The 19418-nt window shown below is 36.8% G+C and overlaps 1 protein-coding gene across 1 annotated transcript in view; it reads left to right on the top strand.

Moving 5' to 3' along the window:
* The window catches only part of LOC129942122 (protein toll), a 331316-nt gene that overhangs the window by 306812 nt on the left and 5086 nt on the right, over positions 1–19418 (top strand). The window lies entirely within an intron of this gene.

Below are 19418 nucleotides of genomic sequence, written 5' to 3'. Positions count from 1 at the left end.
GTCCACTATCGACCAAATATTCACACTACGGCAGATCTTGGAAAAAACCCAGGAGCTTCAAATCGATACCCACCATCTCTTTATCGATTTCAAAGCCGCGTATGACAGCATCTATAGGGAAGAGCTCTACCGAGCAATGTCTAGTTTTGGCATCCCTGTCAAACTTATCCGTTTGTGCAGAATGACGATGGAGAATGCACGCTGCTCTATCAAGGTCGGAAAAGATCTTACCGATGCATTTGATGTCAAAAAAGGTTTTAGACAAGGCGATGCACTGTCATGCGACTTCTTCAACATCGTTCTGGAAAGAATTGTGCAAAACTCTACCGTCAACACTAGACTCACAATCTTCCAAAGATCCATCCAATTACTCGGATACGCAGATGATATTGACATAATTGGAAGATCAAAGCGTGATGTCAGTGGAGCGTTTTTGAGCATTGCGACGGAAGCGAAGAAGATGGGTTTAGTGGTCAATGAGGGCAAGACCAAGTATATGCTGTCATCAAAAAAGGACACTGAACGACGACGTCTTGAACAAAACGTCACCATGGACAGCTATAACTTTGAGGTAGTTAAGGACTTTGTCTACCTAGGCACCGCTATTAATGCAGACAACGACACCAGCGCTGAAATCAAACGAAGAATAACTCTTGCAAATCGCTGCTTCTTTGGACTTAGAAGGCAATTGAGAAGTAAAGTCCTCTCTCGAGCATGTAAAATCACCATCTATAAGACACTCATCATCCCGGTTCTCATTTATGGCGCTGAGGACTGGACCCTGTCAAAGAAAGATGAGAGCGTCTTAGGATGCTTCGAGAGAAAAATTCTTCGGGCGATTTTTGGTCCCGTACGCATAGATGGAGAATGGAGGAGAAGATATAACGACGAGCTGTACGGGCTGTACAGCGACACTGACCTAGTTAGCAGAATCAAAGTCCAACGGCTTAGATGGCTAGGTCATGTAGAGCGGATGGACATCAACGCTCCAGCCCGGAAGGTCTTCGAATCCAATCCCGAGGGACGGCGCAGTAGAGGAAGACCGCGACTCAGGTGGCGCACCCAGGTGGGAGAGGACCTCAACCAACTTGGCGTGCGAAACTGGAGACAGCTAGCTAGGGACCGAGCTGGCTGGAGACGCTTGTTGGTTGAGGCCCAGGTCCGCCCCGGACTGTAGCGCCACCTTAAGTAAGTAAGTAAGCTCAGGACAATTAGTTTTTTTTTGTGCCCTACAAACGAAGCAATACTCTTTTAAATGATTACGATGTCCTTGTGGGGGCAGATATACCATTGGTCAAAATTCGCAATAAAATCGATTTTTATGGATTTCAATAGACGACACAACAGACGCAGGAAACAGATATGTTGCAAATGTTATAAATGGAATTTTGATTCCAGATGAGACGCGCACTAAAAAAACATTTATATTAAATGTAGCTCAAACGGAAATGGAAAATCACTCAACCATCATCGCCCGGCTCTTCGATAATTCGGTTAGAATTCTGGCTGAAGATTTTAATAAAGACTCGATCTTACTTTTTTTTATCAGATGCTGGTTAAAGCGGCACAAGCTCTTCAAGTTTTCTACCCAAAAAATAATGCATGTTACATGCCTCACAAGGACTCCACATATTATGTGAAAAAATTAGAAGTAAATATGATGACATTCACCGCTTTATTGGCAAATGGAAAAAAAATGTTTTTAAAAGCTTCATCCAGAGCGAAAACTCTTAGAGACATAAAACCTGGACTGGAACTTCCTCCACAACCAATCATAAGGCGATAGGGGACACGTGTCTAAGCGGTTAACAAAAAATCAAAGCAGTTGAAGAATATACAATTGCCGAATTTTTAGCATTTAAATACGCTCTGATCACTTCTGTTACGTTGAACAGAGCTTTGCAATGTATAAAGATGTTTTTCGATCAAACAGACAAAGCTTAGCTTTCAAGAATTTTAGTGAAATGCAAGTATTTTTTACAAGTAATTTTTACTGCCACAAAAATTTCCAACAAATTTTCTTGACATTCAAAAATTTCTTTAACTCAAAAATGAATTTGCTTTGTTACTTTTTTTTTAAAATAATATTTGGGTGCGAAGTTGAACTATTCAACATCTTCAAAAATTGGAGTGAAGAAGAGTTTTTAATTTTTTTTATTGGTATTGTTCTTATTAATTAATTTACTAAAGCAAATACAGCTTCTTACAAACATTTTTCACATGTATTAAGCATTTTTTGAAGGCACATATTTGATTTTTAAGCGTATATTATAAGCGCTTAAAACTAGTTTTTTAGAACATATTTTTGGTTGCCTTAGTTATAAGGCTTTCTTTAAATCTATATGAAGTTTTGAGAAAACCTGGAATACTTTCATTGATTTGAATGTAAACTTCAATTTTAACTATTTGGCTTTTTCTGTTGAAAACTGCTTTACCACCAGTGGATTTAGCATTTCTTTATGAGAAATCTAACAACTTATAAAGATTTTGCGAATATTATTTGACACAATGTACATATTTTAAGTGAAAATTAAAGAAATTGATTACAAATTTATAAAATCATTACGGATATTATTAAAAAAGCTACTTCATTCATTTGGATAGCCTCAAAAAGCCATACATACATCTTTTTCTAATGCTACATTAGTTTTGAATTCGAAATTGAAATAAGGCTATCAAAACCAATTGAAAAAGTCCAATTTTATTCCAGGAACAAAACCTTGCCGACCAGTGAAATATTTAAAACAAAGACGTTTTAACGAACTTTATTTGACTGTCTTAGTAGGTTTCATTTGAACAAAAAATTGGCAGCTTTTAATTCTTGAAGAAGAAGAATTAAGGGCTTACAGTCACTCCAAATAAAACAAATTCCGTACAAACTAAAATAGAAGGTAATTCACTTATATCAATAACTAGGCATATTATCATACACACGTTAATATATTTTGGGTAAAGATTTTAATTAATTATATAGTGTGAACATTTTTAAGTAATTTTTGTAACACTTCTTCGCACATTATAAATGGATTTTCATGCCATAGTTGTTAGTGTGTGTGGTTTTTAGCCCTATCTCGTTGTTACGATTTTCTAAATGTATCCGGCCAAAAAAGGAGGCGTACGACAACCCCAATTGCCTCAAACACCAATAAATCCATAAATTCAGATCATCGGCTTAACTTGCAGCAGCAATATTTTCGACTAAGCGGGTCTAGCGACATATTAGTTATGTACTGTCTCTTTGAATTTCTTCATAATTTTACCAATTGTGTATTCGATAGATTAAGTCGAGAATAAGCACCGAGTAATGTTCTAAATGTGGCCTTGTTTGAATTTCATAACATATTAACCTTAACATGATCGATTGCTAAGCGATTCTTTAACGTAAATGGTAAACATTCAACTAATATTATGGACCTTCAAATAACAACTGATTTTGACAGGTGCACAATGTCAGCCAGACCAATTTGAAACCACGAAATGAATGTTCATATAAAATTAAATTTTTATAAGTAGGTAAACATCTATTAAATGTTTCAAATTATAACGAATATTTGTATTATATTGAAGTACTTAAGTTCAAAAAATAAAAGTCAATTAAACAGATATACCTCCAAGAATATTGACGCTGTCAACTTTCAAAGTTATGAAGTTTGGAAATATATTTCTATACTTTTCCAAGAACCGCACCTGACTCTTTAATATCTTGGTAGCTTTTTTCTTCTACTAACTTGTTTCGTTCGAATCTATAACTTTATTTACAGAAATAACATATTAAAGGTATAATTTAAACAAATATATGAACGTGACAACAATTGTGATTCTGTTACTCATCCTTCATCATCATCATTATCGCTTATGCTTCACTTTGAGCTTTTAACTTTTTTCTTTTTCTTTGTTAACTTCTCCAAAAGCATACCTGCCTTTAGATTTTATTAATATTTTTATTTTATCTCAAAGTTGCAATCCCTTTGGTCAGATTAAGAAGATTATAATGTCTGGAAGCTATACCTATACCTTCCTATCCCCTATGATGTGGACTTAATAAGTTCTTTTGAAAATTGTGTTTCCCTGCGTTGTGTTGTTGTTGTGCTTCTAGATTCACTCTCTTAAGAAGGAAATAAAACTTTTTTATAAAATATCTTTTTTTTTCGAGGGGTGAGGGGAGGATTCTGGATTGTTTAAGGAAGAATTATAACTCGTGCGTCTAGCTGGCGGCAGTTTCATTTTATATATGTGCGTAGGTAGGTATATAATTATATTGTGAAAGACGCGTCGGTTATTTTGTTTAGCTTCAAGCAATTAATTCGATATAATATCCTTTTGAAGAGACGACTCACAATTAAAGGGGATTTATTTGTGTAAATGAAATCCTTGATAGGAATAGAAATTAAATAAATTAAGGAAATAAAAGGAAACAATTATAATTATTAAGAGATTTCACAGACTTATTGTTAGTAATTGCAAAAATAAATTGATTTGATCGGAAGATATTTATTCTTTCTTAATCAGGAGGAAAAGTTTGAGATTGGGATAATTGTAGGGACTTGGACTAGAGTTTAACATCTGCAACCTTTTATAGAACAATGAAATTGTAAAGTTTTAGACAAATCGTAGTCGTTGAAATTATCCCTTTTGAATAACACATTTGGAGGACAAATTCACTCTCAAATCAATATGTAAAATGTTGCAAACTTTTTTTTTTGTGGCATGAGTAATTTTATCCCGAAAAACAACCTAAAACTGATGGTTTGATTTGAGTTGTAAGTAAGTTATTAGGATCAAAGTATGCAAGTTTCGGGGCCTAAAACACCAACCCCACTGAGGAAAACTGAAATAAGTTCAAACAAGCTAGAAAGACCTTTAATGGATTTTTTCGACCCATTACATTTTTGCATGACCAGAAATTAAGGTAAAAAATACAACAATGTCCCAAGAGTAGTCAAAACGCCTGGTCAATTGTAAAAAAAGTTCGTAAAACTCCATCGGTTCCGACGCTCGTGACTAATAACAATCCTTTTGATTGATAAATTTGATGTTAATTTGACGCTGCCAATGAAGGACATGACTCCTCCTTGTACTCGAAAGCTTAAACGACTCTATGGGAAGAATATTCTTAAGCACTCTGACAGTTGCTAGAGTACTTAAATACCTTGACATTCAAAAATCTATTAGCTAGGATTTGCTCTGAAAAGATCTTTTTTAACACTGGCAAAACTTTTTTTTCCATTTTTCCTACTCTCCAGGTCTTCCATTCTTTTCAAGTTAATGGAAATGCTGATGTATTTTGAAAAATAAAAGCTTCTTAATGATCCTCAGATGGTGTTTCCGCGGCAAAAAGCGAGAGCTTAAAGATCTCAACAATCATGAGTCCGCTTATCCAGATGGTATCCCCGCTATTTTTCTGAAGAGGTGTTCTTCCACGCTAGAAAAATCACTGCGTAAGCTTTTCAATCTATCCTATTCTTCTTGTCTCGTTCCGAGTAGTTGGAAAACTGCTTTTGTTCAGCCAATCCCAAAAAAAAGGCGAATCTTCTTCCCCCACAAATTATCGACCAATAGCAATAACGTCCCTTCTTTAAAAGGTCACGTAAACGCTTATTAATTATCAGCTTAAGAAATATCTTGAGTAACGAAAGCTTGTTAATGAACTGCAATATGGCTTCGTAGCAATAGGTCCACTGGTGATCTAATATTTTATCTCACCGAACAGTGGAACAAATCTTAACATCGTTTTGAAAAAAGTAAATATCAAGCATTGCACTTGATATTTCAAAGACATTTGATAAAGTCGAATCTCTTCTTCGTTGGATTAGAAATTTTCTTCCGAACCGTTCAATGTACAAGTTGTTTTGGATGGATTCAAGTCTAAAACACATAATATAAATGCTGGTGTCCCCCAGGGGTCCTGTCTGATCTCCTGTCTGACACTTCTAATCCAATACATTGTTTTGATGACGATAGCACTCTCAGCTTTTCATATTCGTATCCAGATTCACAACCTTCCAAAATATGATAAGCTCATGGAAGTTCGACCTACACAGCATTGTACAACGGGGAATTCAAAGAAGAGATTTTAAAATGAATGGTGACATTAACATCATCAATGCGTTTATGTCACGTCTTGAACATCGAATTTTCTTGTTTCACCCTTTTTTAGAGTTATTTTAATGGTCTATGCTCTAGTGACATAGCCAGTTGCATTCCTCCATCAACCATTAAGCCCAATTTTGGCCGTACTATGAAGTACAGAGATTCATTTTTTAGCCGTACTACGCGAATGTGGAATGCCTTTCCAGGCTCTTTCTTTCTCCGTCATTGCAATGTTCACGAATTCAAAATCAATGTAGGCCAACGCCCCGTATCTAACACTTACCTCTTTTCCTAATGCTCTCACTTATCTTTGGGTTATTAAGGGTATGTAAAACCCTTTTAGTTTTCGCTAATTAAAGAATTTTGCGTATTGATGTGAATAAAGAGAAAATGTTTAATTATCAATAAGATCTGAATAAATGAAGTTTTTATAACTTACTTTACTTGCTTTAGTTGGCGCTACAGCGCATTGTGCTCCTGGGCCTCAAGTAATAACTTTCGCCAGCTTACTCGATCTCTAGCTTGCTGCCTCCAGCTTCGAATACCAAGTTGACGTGCGTGGGCATCAACTTGATCAGTCCACCGGAGATGAGGCCTGCCTCTTCTTGTTCCTTCAGGTTTGGCGTTGAATACCTTACGGGCTGGAGCTTCGATGTTCATTCGGTCGACGTGCTATAGCCATCTTAAGCGTTGAACACGCAGCTTTTTTACCAGTGGCAAGTCGCTGTACAGCTCGTATAACTCCTGATTAAATCTCCTCAGCCAGATGTTGCTTTGCCTGTCGACAAACCGGACCATAGATCTTACGCAGAATCTTTCATCATCTGTAAATTCAAAATATTGTGTGGATTTTCGAAAGATGGTGCCACTTGTATTGACCTTTATTTCAAGAACATTATTGAAGCAGCTTAAATGACAGCGCATCGCCTTGTCGAAGTCATCTGGTGGTTTCGAAGGTTTCGGTCGAGTCTCTTCCAATTTTGATGCAGCAACGAGCGTTCTCCATCGTCATCCTGATAAGTCGTATCAGTTTAGTGGGGATATCAAAACTCAACACGGCACGGTATAGTTCGGTTCTGTCTACACTCTAATAAGCTGCTTTAAAATCGATGAAAAGATGGTGTGTTTCGATGTAATGTTCTTGGCTCTTTTCCAGGACTTGACGTAGAGTGAAAATTTGGTCGATTGTAGATTAGAAATTAGTTCGTTTGTCAAGCGTTCACATAATACGCTGAACAAGATCTTGCATGCGATGCTTAAAAAGCTAATACATCTGTTGGTGGAGCAGAGAAGGTTCCACTCGTGGCGCATGCTTTCTTCCGACCAAATTTTAGTAACTAGCTGGTGCACGGTCCAAACTCCAGCGTATTTAAAAGGCTCCGCCTGCAGACCGTTATCACCGGTCGCATTGTTCGGCTTCAGCCTAGTGATGTCTAGTTTGATCTCAATCTGGTCGAGTGGGTGGAACTCCAGATCGTCAACCAAATGGATTTGATGTGGCGGATCGCTGATTTCTCCAGATTTTTAGCATCGACTATTTCTCTCCTTATCTTTGCAGGCTCCAGGGCAGCTAGTGAATCCCGTTGTTTTCTTTTTGACTCTTCTATAAAAGCTCCGCACCTGTTTCCTGTTAAAACATCCCTTGATCTCCTCGACTTCAAGCTGCTCATGGGCTTTTTTCTTTCTTCTGAGCAAGCGGTTCTCATCTAGAGCTGGCGGAAAGATCGAGTCCTCATTTGCTGCCACAATCTGTGTGCCTCCGTTTTGGCTTTGTTTGCCTGAGCACATTCGGAGTTTGGTTTGGTTTGAAGTTTTTATAATCCAAACTTAAATATTTATCAACCATCAATTTATAGTTGACACTTGCAAAAGGGTGACTATTGTGTGTGACACCGCCATTGACAACCATTGTCGTGTGACTTTTGAAACTGTCAAACGTCGTTTCTCAAGACATGACAAGCTGTCATATTTAAATAAAAATGTCTTAACTTAAGTTCGACAATATCGACCACTATTATGGAAAATCATTTCCGATTGTCCATACTTGCCCAAAAAGAAGTTTTTCAATCTTCCTCTCTTTGGCGTTCGGGTCCCCGTTTTAACCTTTCACACTTACGCCATGTAAAACATACATCGTTTTTTACAGCAGACTATCTTTCTACTGTAAGTATGTGCAATAGCACCCCAAAGTGTTAACACAATGTTTTCTCGAGACCATCAGCTTATAGTTTTCCAATGCAATCTGAAATCTTTGATTGTTAAAAAGTTAAAAACTCCATGAATGAACCAACCAAAACCCTTTTTTCTCTCTCTCTAGGGAGCCTTCCCTCATCTCTATTTTGTTTAGGTTTAGCTATGCTAAAACTTTTCTCCTAACTCTGGATGTTCCACTCTCTAAGAATGTATTTTACAAAACTTAAGCCTCATACCGCATAACAAATACCAAAATTCATCACCCTCAGGGGGCCTCCCTATAGTGTTAAGGAAGTTCATATACACATCAATGGGTAAGAACCACCGAATCACAGAGCAGTCCAGCAGATACCAAACCAAGCTCTTTCTTCATCTCCTCCCTTCGATACTCAACTCGAATATTCAAATTCAAAAGCCGAAAATGGGTTACAGGAAAGTTTTGCTGTTGCACAATAATAATTTCCAACATCAACCAAAAGTTAAGCGTATTTTCGGGTGCTGCATCTGTGGTGTGGCATGGCATGGCGCGGGCGTTGCGTGGTGTGGCTTGGAGGTGGCTATTTCTTAAGAAGAAGTAGACCATTTTGTGAGCTTAGTTCTTGGTGTTGTTGTTTTTGTCGCTATTGAATCGGTAGTGTATATCTTTCCTGCAAAACTGGATGCAACCACGGAACCACAAAAACATGAAAGGGGGTGCTTGGTTCTTCGTGCTTAATGCTTAGTCCTATACAACTGCAACCATCATCACCAAGTTTTGAATTTTAACTCGAGTATTTTCCAAAAATTGAAAATGTTACTTCAACTTTTTAACCTTCCCGCATATAGTCCCAGTCCTACTTATATACCAGAAACAGCCCCGATCCGAACCTTCCATTGAATGGCAATTCCAGATAAAGTCTCTCGCACTTCCTCGTTAAACCCTATGTATATCGCGGTGCCTTGGTTCCTTGGGTTTTTACTACATTAAACTTTTGAAAACATTAATTACGACATTATGGAATTACACATTAGAGTTTTAAGTACGAAATGTAATTACAAACTTCGTGCTGCGTTTGTATTATTATTTGTTCGGAAAACACTTTTCTCAATTTTTGTTTTTGGCTGTTGGCGCCAGAGGGCTCTTTTTGAAAAATTTCATTCGTTCGTATTCGGCTGCAGACTGTTTTTAAAGTCAATATTTTAAGCTACGGGTACTTACAGTCAAAGTTGTGGTATAGTTATAGGAGTTATGCACGTTATAGGAGTGAATATAGCAGTTCGAGGTAATTATTGTGTTGAAGAAAATTAATTTATTAAATTAATTCCATTAAAATTGCGTTTTCGTAAAACAAATTTAACTGTCACAGACATACCTTACTTTGTTTTTTTGTTTGAGTGCCAAAGGTAAAAGAATGGTAGAGAGAAAGAGATAGAGTGCAAAGTGCCCTAGGGCAAGGGCAAACAAATGAAGACCTTTCGGTGCTCGGTGCAGTGTAAATATAGAGGAAAGTACATTTTTCACAGAGTGGTGCTTTTTGGCGAGGAAACTTTTACTTTCGGAAAATCAGGTGCTACAACTTCTATGTGACTTTTTTATTTTCTTTCTTTCTTTCAAACTTATTTCAGCTTCTTTTTGTTTTTCAAGTGACAATAGTGAATGTACATAAAGTTAGTGTTGCTTTCTTGATGGTGAGAATATTGTAAAAGAAAAAACTATTGTTAAATCATTATTTGCATTTATTCAGCTTCACAAGTCACTTTTATTTTCTCACAGTTGTCCGTTGTCATAGCCTCGCCTTGCCTTGAAAATCACAATAAGTTAGGGTAAGTTTGTAATCCAAGAGATAAACCAGAAAGACGGGAAAACCTTTCGTCTTGAACGTATACCAAATTCTTATTCACTTGTCACTCGCACTTAATCACACATACAAATCTTTAATTGTCATGAAAAGTTTTTTGTGAAAGTTAGAAATTCATTATTTGGAGTAATTAAGTGACAATATTAAAAAGATTGTATAGAAATGAAAAAATGTATACACAGGTACTGTTAATGTGATTTTTAATTGCTTCATTTAAAGGCTTGACGTTAGAAATAGAATTAAACAAAATCACATTAGGTACAATGTTTGTTTAGTTCTGGTTCTATAAAAAGAAGATACAGAATATTACAGGTTTGTTTCTACCAACTTTAATGTAGTCAAAGAGAAAGGTTTTTAATGCAAGTTTATTATTTTAATATCATTATGTATGCAATTAAATATAAACAAAAATAAAAGAGAAGAATGGATAGTTGTGCTTTTTATGGTAACATAAAGTACATATGCCGTAGCGAACCTAAGGTATTTAATTCTATTAAATGCATGTATATTTTTAAATACTGCTTCAATAGTTTTGGTAAGGCTGGAATAATGAAACTGAATTTCAGTTAAAAATTTTAACTTAAGTTTGACCTTAATTCGCAAGCTATTTAGTGATTTACGAATTAACAAGGACTTAGTTCCTAAGTCAGTTAATGATTCACGAATTAAAAAAAAAATTAAGTCATCTATGCCACACTAGAAACAAATTCTTAGGCAGACACTTCTGAAATAACTTTAAGGAATTTGAAGATCTAGATGCAGCCTTTTAGACCTTTTCAAAGCCTCTAAATGTCTAGAACAAGACAACGGGTAATATCATAGGTTTAATCACTTTTAAAGAATGGTTCAATATTTCAGGGTCACAATGGATTTACGTTAATCTAAGTGCGGCGACAACATCTTAACCTGGCTTATGACTTATGAATTAAATACATTTATGTAAATCATAAGTAAGTTAGAGGCTTATTAATTTATTATTTTAAAGCTTACAATGGATTCAAAATCGCTGAACATCGGGTGCCTAGTACCTCAACTGGAGATTGGGTTCCAACCCCAGTGGAAAGTTGTTGGGGGCAGGAAACGAGAGAGGGGGGAAGAGATGTTTCCACTAAGGCACATTCTCGAGATGGAATCAACGGTGGCGTCTACAGTTCCAGTAAGGTTGAACTACTTAGTAAACACCTTATAGGGCTTCTTCGACATATTCGGAGCCCAGGCCTGTAAGGAGCTGTTTATCCGGCTCCTCTTCCTTGGAGTTATTCTAAGGATCTGGCCCTCTAGGTTGGTGATTGTGCCGTCGGGGTGACTTCCTGGCCACGTAAAAATACCTTAAGTTTCGAAGCACCAACAAGCCTCGGATACGGACGGATTCACTGTTGACAACCCACGCAAACGAAATAAGGACAACGAACTTCGGATATGTACGTGGAATGTTAGGTCCCTTAACAGACCACGTACAGCCGAACAATAAGTGGAAGCCCTAAACTGCTGCAAGGCAGATATTACAGCCATCCAAGAAGTGCGTTGGGATGGGCCGGGCAAACGCAAACTAAAAGACTGCGATATCTACTATCTGCTACCGAGAACAAAAACAGCGTCTATTTGGGTGTACATATGTTGTTGGAACTAGACTCAGGCAAAAAGTCTTGAGTTTCAACAGTGTGAGTGAGTGCATCACGACAATCCGCATCAAGGCTAAATTCGCCAACATAAGCCGCATGCCCCAACAGAGGAGAAAGATGAAGACACCAAAGACATATTCTTCGAGCTATTGGATAAGACATATGCACAGTTCCCTGGCTATGACATTAAAATTGTCTTAGGAGATTTTAATGCCAAGCTAGGAATAGAAGACATCTTTGGTGGCATAATTGGGAGATACAGAATGCACGACACCACCTCCGACAAGGGATTCACGCTGATCGATTTCGCTGCGGGGCGAGACGTTCTGGTAGCTAGTGCGCAGTTCATCTCAATATCCACAAGGGGACATGGAAATCTCCTGATCAATCAACAGTCAACCAGATTAACCACATTGCGATCGACGCACGACACTTCTCCAGTATCCAGGATATCCGAACATTCCGAGAGCCCAACATTGACTCGGACCACTACCTCGTTGTAGCCAAGGTACGGCTACGGATATCCCGATCCAAGCCAAAACAAGGAGGTACTGTGAGAAGATTCGACGTTAGACGGCTACAATCGCAAGAGACTGCCATGTCCTTTTCCGATCGAGTCTCTAGTAACCTCCTAAGGAGTCCTATGCTTCCTGCATTAAGCATTGAAAACCAGTGGCAACATTGCCTTGCAGCCATCAGAGATGCCGCCTCTGAAGTGCTAGGTTTCACACTGCCACCACAGCGAAACCCCTGGTTTGACGACGCATGCCGGCAAGCGCACGCAGCGAAACTACATGCATAGAAAACGGCGCTGCACAAAAGGACTAGAGCTGCTCGCGAGCTCTACGAGCAGAAGAGGAGAGAGGAACACCGGCTTCTTAGACGGAAAAAAAGAGAGCATGAGAAGCGCGCGATCGAGGAGATAGAGGGATGTCACAACATTAATGAGGTTCGTAAATTTTACCAAAAGGTAAAAAAAACCTCCCAAGGGTACCAGCCACGAACCGAAGCCTGTAAAGACGATCAAGGGAACATCGTAGTAGAACCACAGTCGATGCTGAGAATATGGAAAGATCACTTCTCCAAATTATATAACGGCGATGACGAACCGAACTCCGCTGTAAGGGAGATAGAACCACTCAACCTCGGCGACGCAGATCAACAATTCCGCCTACCCGACCTTGACGAAGTGAAGATAGCTATATCTAAACTTAAGTCAAACAAAGCTGCTGGAGCTGACGGCATCACCGCCGAAGTATTCAAAGCAGCAGGCGATGACTTGGTAGGGAGCATGCACCAACTCATCTGCAAAATTTGGTCGGAAGAAAGCATGCCCGATGAGTGGAATCTCAGCATAGTGTGCCCGATACATAAGAAAGGAGACCCTCTAAACTGCGCCAACTACAGAGGCATCAGTCTCCTTAACATTGCGTATAAGATCCTCTCTGCCGTATTATGTGAACGTCTGAAGCCATTCGTCAACAACCTGATTGGTCCTTATCAGTGTGGATTCAGACCAGGAAAGTCCACTATCGACCAAATATTCACACTACGGCAGATCTTGGAAAAAACCCAGGAGCTTCAAATCGATACCCACCATCTCTTTATCGATTTTAAAGCCGCGTATGACAGCATCTATAGGGAAGAACTCTACAGACCAATGTCTAGTTTTGGCATCCCTGTCAAACTTATCCGTTTGTGCAGAATGACGATGGAGGATGCACGCTGCTCTATCAAGGTCGGAAAAGATCTTACCGATGCATTTGATGTCAAAAAAGGTTTTAGACAAGGCGATGCACTGTCATGCGACTTCTTCAACATCGGTCTGGAAAGAATTGTGCAAAACTCAACCGTCAACACTAGAGGCACAATCTTCCAAAGGTCCATCCAATTACTCGGATACGCAGATGATATTGACATAATTGGAAGATCAAAGCGTGATGTCAGTGGAGCGTTTTTGAGCATTGCGAAGGAAGCGAAGAAGATGGGTTTAGTGGTCAATGAGGGCAAGACCAAGTATATGCTGTCATCAAAAAAGGACACTGAACGACGACGTCTTGGACAAAACGTCACCATGGACAGCTATAACTTTGAGGTAGTTAAGGACTGTGTCTGCCTAGGCACTGCTATTAACACCGCAAGAAAGATGAGAGATTCTTAGGATGCTTCGAGAGAAAAATTCTTCGGGTGATTTTTGGTCCCGTACGCATAGATGGAGAATGGAGGAGAAGATATAACGACGAACTGTACGGGCTGTACAGCGACACTGACCTAGTTAGCAGAATTAAAGTCCAACGGCTTAGATGGCTAGGTCATGTAGAGCGGATGGACATCAACGCTCTAGCCCGGAAGGTATTCGAATCCAATCCCGAGGGACGGCGCAGTAGAGGAAGACCGCGACTCAGGTGGCGCACCTATGAATTAGTTTGTTCTTCTTATTTAAAAGTAATCTAGAGTCTTATGACTATATTATTTTTTAATTTGAAAAATCGAAACTCTATTTACAGGATATACAAAGGCTTAGTGGAAATAAAAGTTAGGACAAGTATTTAGTTTTTTTCTTTACGAATGAAAACCGATCTGACCTATTTAGAGTCGTCTTTCAATGTTAATACCAACAATTCAGATGAGCTAAGGCTTACTACAAGAGGTTTTGTAGAAAACGGAACGTTGAGAAAAAATAAGCAAGAACATTTAGTAATGGAAATATCCTCGATTTAGATTTTCTTAAATTGGCTCCTATGAAAGATATTTATGAACTTATAGTTAAGTTTTAAGTTTTTAATACTTACTTTACTAACTTAAGGTGGCGCTACAGTCCGGGCGGACCTGGGCCTCAACCAACATGCGTCTCCAGCCAGCTCGGTCCATGGCTAGCTGTCTCCAGTTTCGATCCTAAGTTCTTTTGAGGTCTTCACCCACCTAGGTGCGGTCTTTCTCTACTACGCCGTTCCTCGGGATTGGATTCAAAAACCTTCCGAGCGTTGATGTCTATTCGTTTACATGACCTTACCATCTAAGTCGTTGGACTTTAATTCTGTTAACTGTGTCAGTGTCGCTGTACATTCCGTACAGTTCATCGTTATATCTTCTCCTGCATTCTCCATCTAAATGGAACCAGAAATCAGCCGAAGAAATTTTCTCTCGAAGCAGCTTAAGACGCTCTCATATTTCTTTGAAAGGCCCCAGGCCTTAGAGCCATAAATGAGAACCGGGACGTAGATAAAGTCCTCAACTACCTTTAAGTTATAGATGTTTATGGTGACATTTTGTTAAAGACGTCGTCGTCTTGCGAGATATAGGAAGTATATGGCAATTTTTTCATTCGTAAAAAATTTCGAACTCGAGATTTTAATCAAACATGATTTTACGATGGTAGAGAAGTCGAAAAAAGTGGGTCCCGCGATTCCGTCCGGTCTGTTTTGTCTGTCTGTCCACTCCCCTACAGCCTAAACCATTGGGTCAATTGAGTTCAAACTTGGAAGTTAAGTTTTTGAGCAGATTCGCGTTAGGTGTTTTTTGATTTTTTTTTTTTAAGATCAAAACTAACAGTGGCCTCCATACAATTTTGTTTGTCAATAAACGACAATTCGAATTTTCTCAAAAACAAACTGATAGATTTTTTTTTTAATTTTCTCTAAAATTTTATTTTTTAAGTTGTCTTCTTTAATAAGAAAAACATATTTTTGTATTGCTCAGGAAAGTTACCGCTCATAGAACCGTTATTTAGTTTTTTTTTAATTTTCTCAACAACTTATGTACTGATTTCAAGAATTTTTTTTAATAAGCTAAGAGCTTGCCTAAACAATATTTGATTATCAAAAGTGCAAGTTTTTATTGTTTGGATTTTTAAAAAATATTTAATTTTTTTTTCACAATTCTATATCTCAAAAACGAGTCAACATTTTTTTACGAAATTCAAATGTAGAGCGTATATTTACAGTAACTAAACAACTGCATAACAAAAATACTTTTAAAACAAAATTGAAAAATTTTATATATAAAAAAAAACAGCTCTAACGATTTTCAAAAAAAAAAATGTTTAAATCAAAAGTTTTTTGATTATTAAAATGAAATTTAAATTTTTGAAGACAAACTTATTTTTTAGGTAAAATTTTGAATCTTTAATTAGTTTTTTTTTTAAATTATTTTACTTGTATTCAATGTTACCGCCCTCCATCTCACCAGATCATATCCTGTGCATGAGCCCGAAAGAGCGTATTATTTTGACAAAAGTTTAATAACATTCCTATCTTTTATCCAAATTAATGCATTTGATACACATTTATCTATTTTTATAACTTAAACTGTTGAAAATACCAGCGATGCGTGTGTTGCGCCTTTGCATTGGATGAACGAATATGATATATCTTGGAGATAAAAGAATAAATACTTAGTACAAGTTAAAGAAACGGGCCAGGAAGAGTATAAGTATTTTCTATTAGAATCACTTTTTCAACTTATATACATTATTACGTACAGCTTCTACAACTTACGTGTCACTTCGTAACTTAAATCCAAAACACACAAGAGCCTGACTGTAATAACACATGAATAGCAATTTCTCGTACTTGTTCGTATGCTTGTTTCTTGTAAACTTTAAGGAAAAACATAATCTGAACGTAATAACTCCATGTTTGCGCTGAAAACTTGTAGCAAAGAAGGAATGTGATTGGATTGTAGTAAGCACATTCTACCACCAATAAACATGTTTTTATCTATCTATCTGCATAAAGCTGAGAACGCCAATGAACTATTCTTTATCCGTTGTAGACACCTACCTAACTTCATAACCAATAAGCGATCGCTTTACAATTTAAACATACATGTTCTTCCTCTTTCTTATCTTCAGATAATTTATTTTCCATCCTGGTTCTTCTTATATGAAGTTAAAATAAAGCTATCCAAAAAATAAAGCTTTGAAAGAACATGTTGAATACACAAACAATTGTTTTCGTTAAGTTTGCTTACAAGTATTTTTCAATTCTGGGATGAAATGTCCTAGGATGAGTTGTGTCTTGAGATAAAACAAGCGGTTTTTTTGACAAAACAATTGGCATTTATATCTTTGAAGACATACTTATTTTACAGGTATATTTTTAAATCTTATAAAGGTACTTTTAACAGACTTTTTGCATACAGGAGCAAGTTCGTGCGACCCAGTCGTGCATTTCATTTAATGACAGTATCCGAGTAGTTGGATGGAGCTTTGGAAGATTGTGCCTCTAGTGTTGACGGTTGAGTTTTGCACAATTTTTCCCAGAACGATGTTGAAGAATTCGCATGACAGTGCATCGCCTTGTCACACCTGCCTTCTTCTTAGTACACCTGCCAAATATGGTAAAAACTTGATGATTTTCTTAAAAATTAAGATCCTCGAATTTAAAATTTAAAAACTCTATACCCGAAAACACTGACTTACTGTTTAGATAAAAGCTTTGAAAGAACATGTACATTATTTTATAATTTATTTAATTGAAAAAAAAAAACTTAATAATGGTTTTTTTTTGTTTAAAAATAGTTTAAGTGTTGTTTTTTTAAATTTATTTGTATGCATAATATGTTTTTTCTTTTTTTAGTATGCAAATTTAAAAACAAAAGAACGGTTCTAAGGGAGGCAGGCTTTTGGAGGAAAATAAAAATATATTTTTTTTCTTGAAATGAGCCAAGTTGAGCAAACAAACTTAGAGAACATTTCGTAAAAATCTAAAATTAAACATTTTAAATAAAATGTGTTATGCACAGTAACTTCCTTAATGTCGTTGGGCTACAAATTTAAACGTTCATCTCCTTGACATTTTGAAACTTTTATGTACTTTAAGGTGCAGTTCGCTTGAAAACTCTGGAATTATTTTGCATCAATCCATTTTTAATTTTGAACAACGCATTGAAATTGTTGAAATTCAATACAAAAATTATTGACATTTTCAATCAGGGTTCGAAAAACGGCCACAATAATTAACTGGTTTAAAATGTTCATTATCCTGTTGTCACTGGTTTAGTTATTAGGTTGGCGATGGTAATTTGTTTTGACCTTGTTATGTAAGGTCAGGATGCATGTGGTGAAGCATCCATAAAGGCCGAGAAATATCCCAGTTGGAGAGATTAGGAAGGCTCTAAAAAGATTGGTAGGTTGAGGGTGCCTCCCTGAATCATCCTGATTTCTGAGAAAAATTTAGAATGTCTCTAGGTGCCAAGGACAAAATATCAAAAAAATAATTTCCTCCGCCTCCTCTTTCTCAAATCTTCCACAAAAATCTCAATACTCACAAAAGCTCCATTGACATCACGCTGAGTTCTTCCGATTATGTCAATGTCATCAGAATATGCTAGTAATTGGACAGACTTTAGAAAGATAGTGCCTCTAGTGTTGACGTTAAGTTGCTACCAACCTTCATGGAGAAGCGTGAACTCTCCATGGTTATTCTGCATAATCGGACGAGTTTGGCAGGGATACCAAAACTAAACAGTTCGTCTCTGTAGATGCTGTCATATGCGGCCTTGAAATAGTTGCGATATCAATGAAATTTTGGTGGGACTGTTCATTGCCTGAGGAGTAAATCAGTTTTTGACCATTTTTTCTGCTTCTTCATTACCGTCAATGCCATGAATTTAGCCTTTTTATTGCAGACACGTGATATGGTCATCTTTACATTGAAATAAACATCCATTGATTTTTCTTAAGAATATCTTTATTAACATAAAAACCTCTTATTGTTAAACTCAGTAGAATATAAAAATAGACATATTTAACTTGTGCTGGTTTCATTGTGCAAATTAGAAGAAAATGGCTCTTGCTTAATTTTATCAAAAATTTGTACTTATTCCGAAACTATTGTTACATTTATACCTTCGCACATATTTATTTTATGTAATAATTTTAACTATCGTATGTTAATTGAATTTCATTTTATTTAAAGTTTTCATTAATTACTCACCCTTCTCCAAAATAAAAACAACACGTCCCTTTAAATCCCATTTCATTAACTCAAAACTTAAATATTATGCCTTTTCGAAAGCATTTTGTTGACTTTCCTGTGAAATTACTCTTTTTATAAATTGGTTTATTTTCGATTAGAAAAAATCTAAAAACAAAATACCCAACTATTTTGTTACACACTCCAATCAACAGCAATTATTTAAATTACATTCATTTACTTTTCATTACCAACACCAACAAAAATATCAAATTTCCATTCAAAAAATTCTTCTTCCTATTTTATTTAGTTTTTTAACACAATTATTATTATTACTGTATCAAAACTTCCTCTATAATATTATATCGATTAACTATACTTCGACACATTTCACTAAACAAATAAAATTCAATTTCAATTATTGCCAATTTAACTCCATTACCGCCATATGTTGAACTTTATGTATGTATGTGTATATTACATAACTCCCAACTCAACATCAGGACCTTTTTTAAAAAAATATATTTTATAGTAGACATATTATATAAAGTAACGTGGGTGGAAAAGAGGGTGGTGGATTAAGTAATCAACGGTTTGTGGTCAACTTATTGTATATGGAAAGGACATTTGTCCATTGTATCCTGGCATTGGTATCGTGTTGTCCTGTGGCCTCGTCCAAACCCCACAAACGAACCAAAAATGGCAAATTGTTGCAATGCAATGTTTAACCATGTCCATCCAACCACAGAATCAAAGCC

This window comes from Eupeodes corollae, chromosome 1, assembly GCF_945859685.1.
Source record: "Eupeodes corollae chromosome 1, idEupCoro1.1, whole genome shotgun sequence".
Classification (NCBI taxonomy): Eukaryota; Metazoa; Arthropoda; class Insecta; order Diptera; family Syrphidae; genus Eupeodes; species Eupeodes corollae.
Note: the sequence above shows the minus strand (reverse complement) of the source record. Positions and strands in the feature narration are given on the sequence as shown.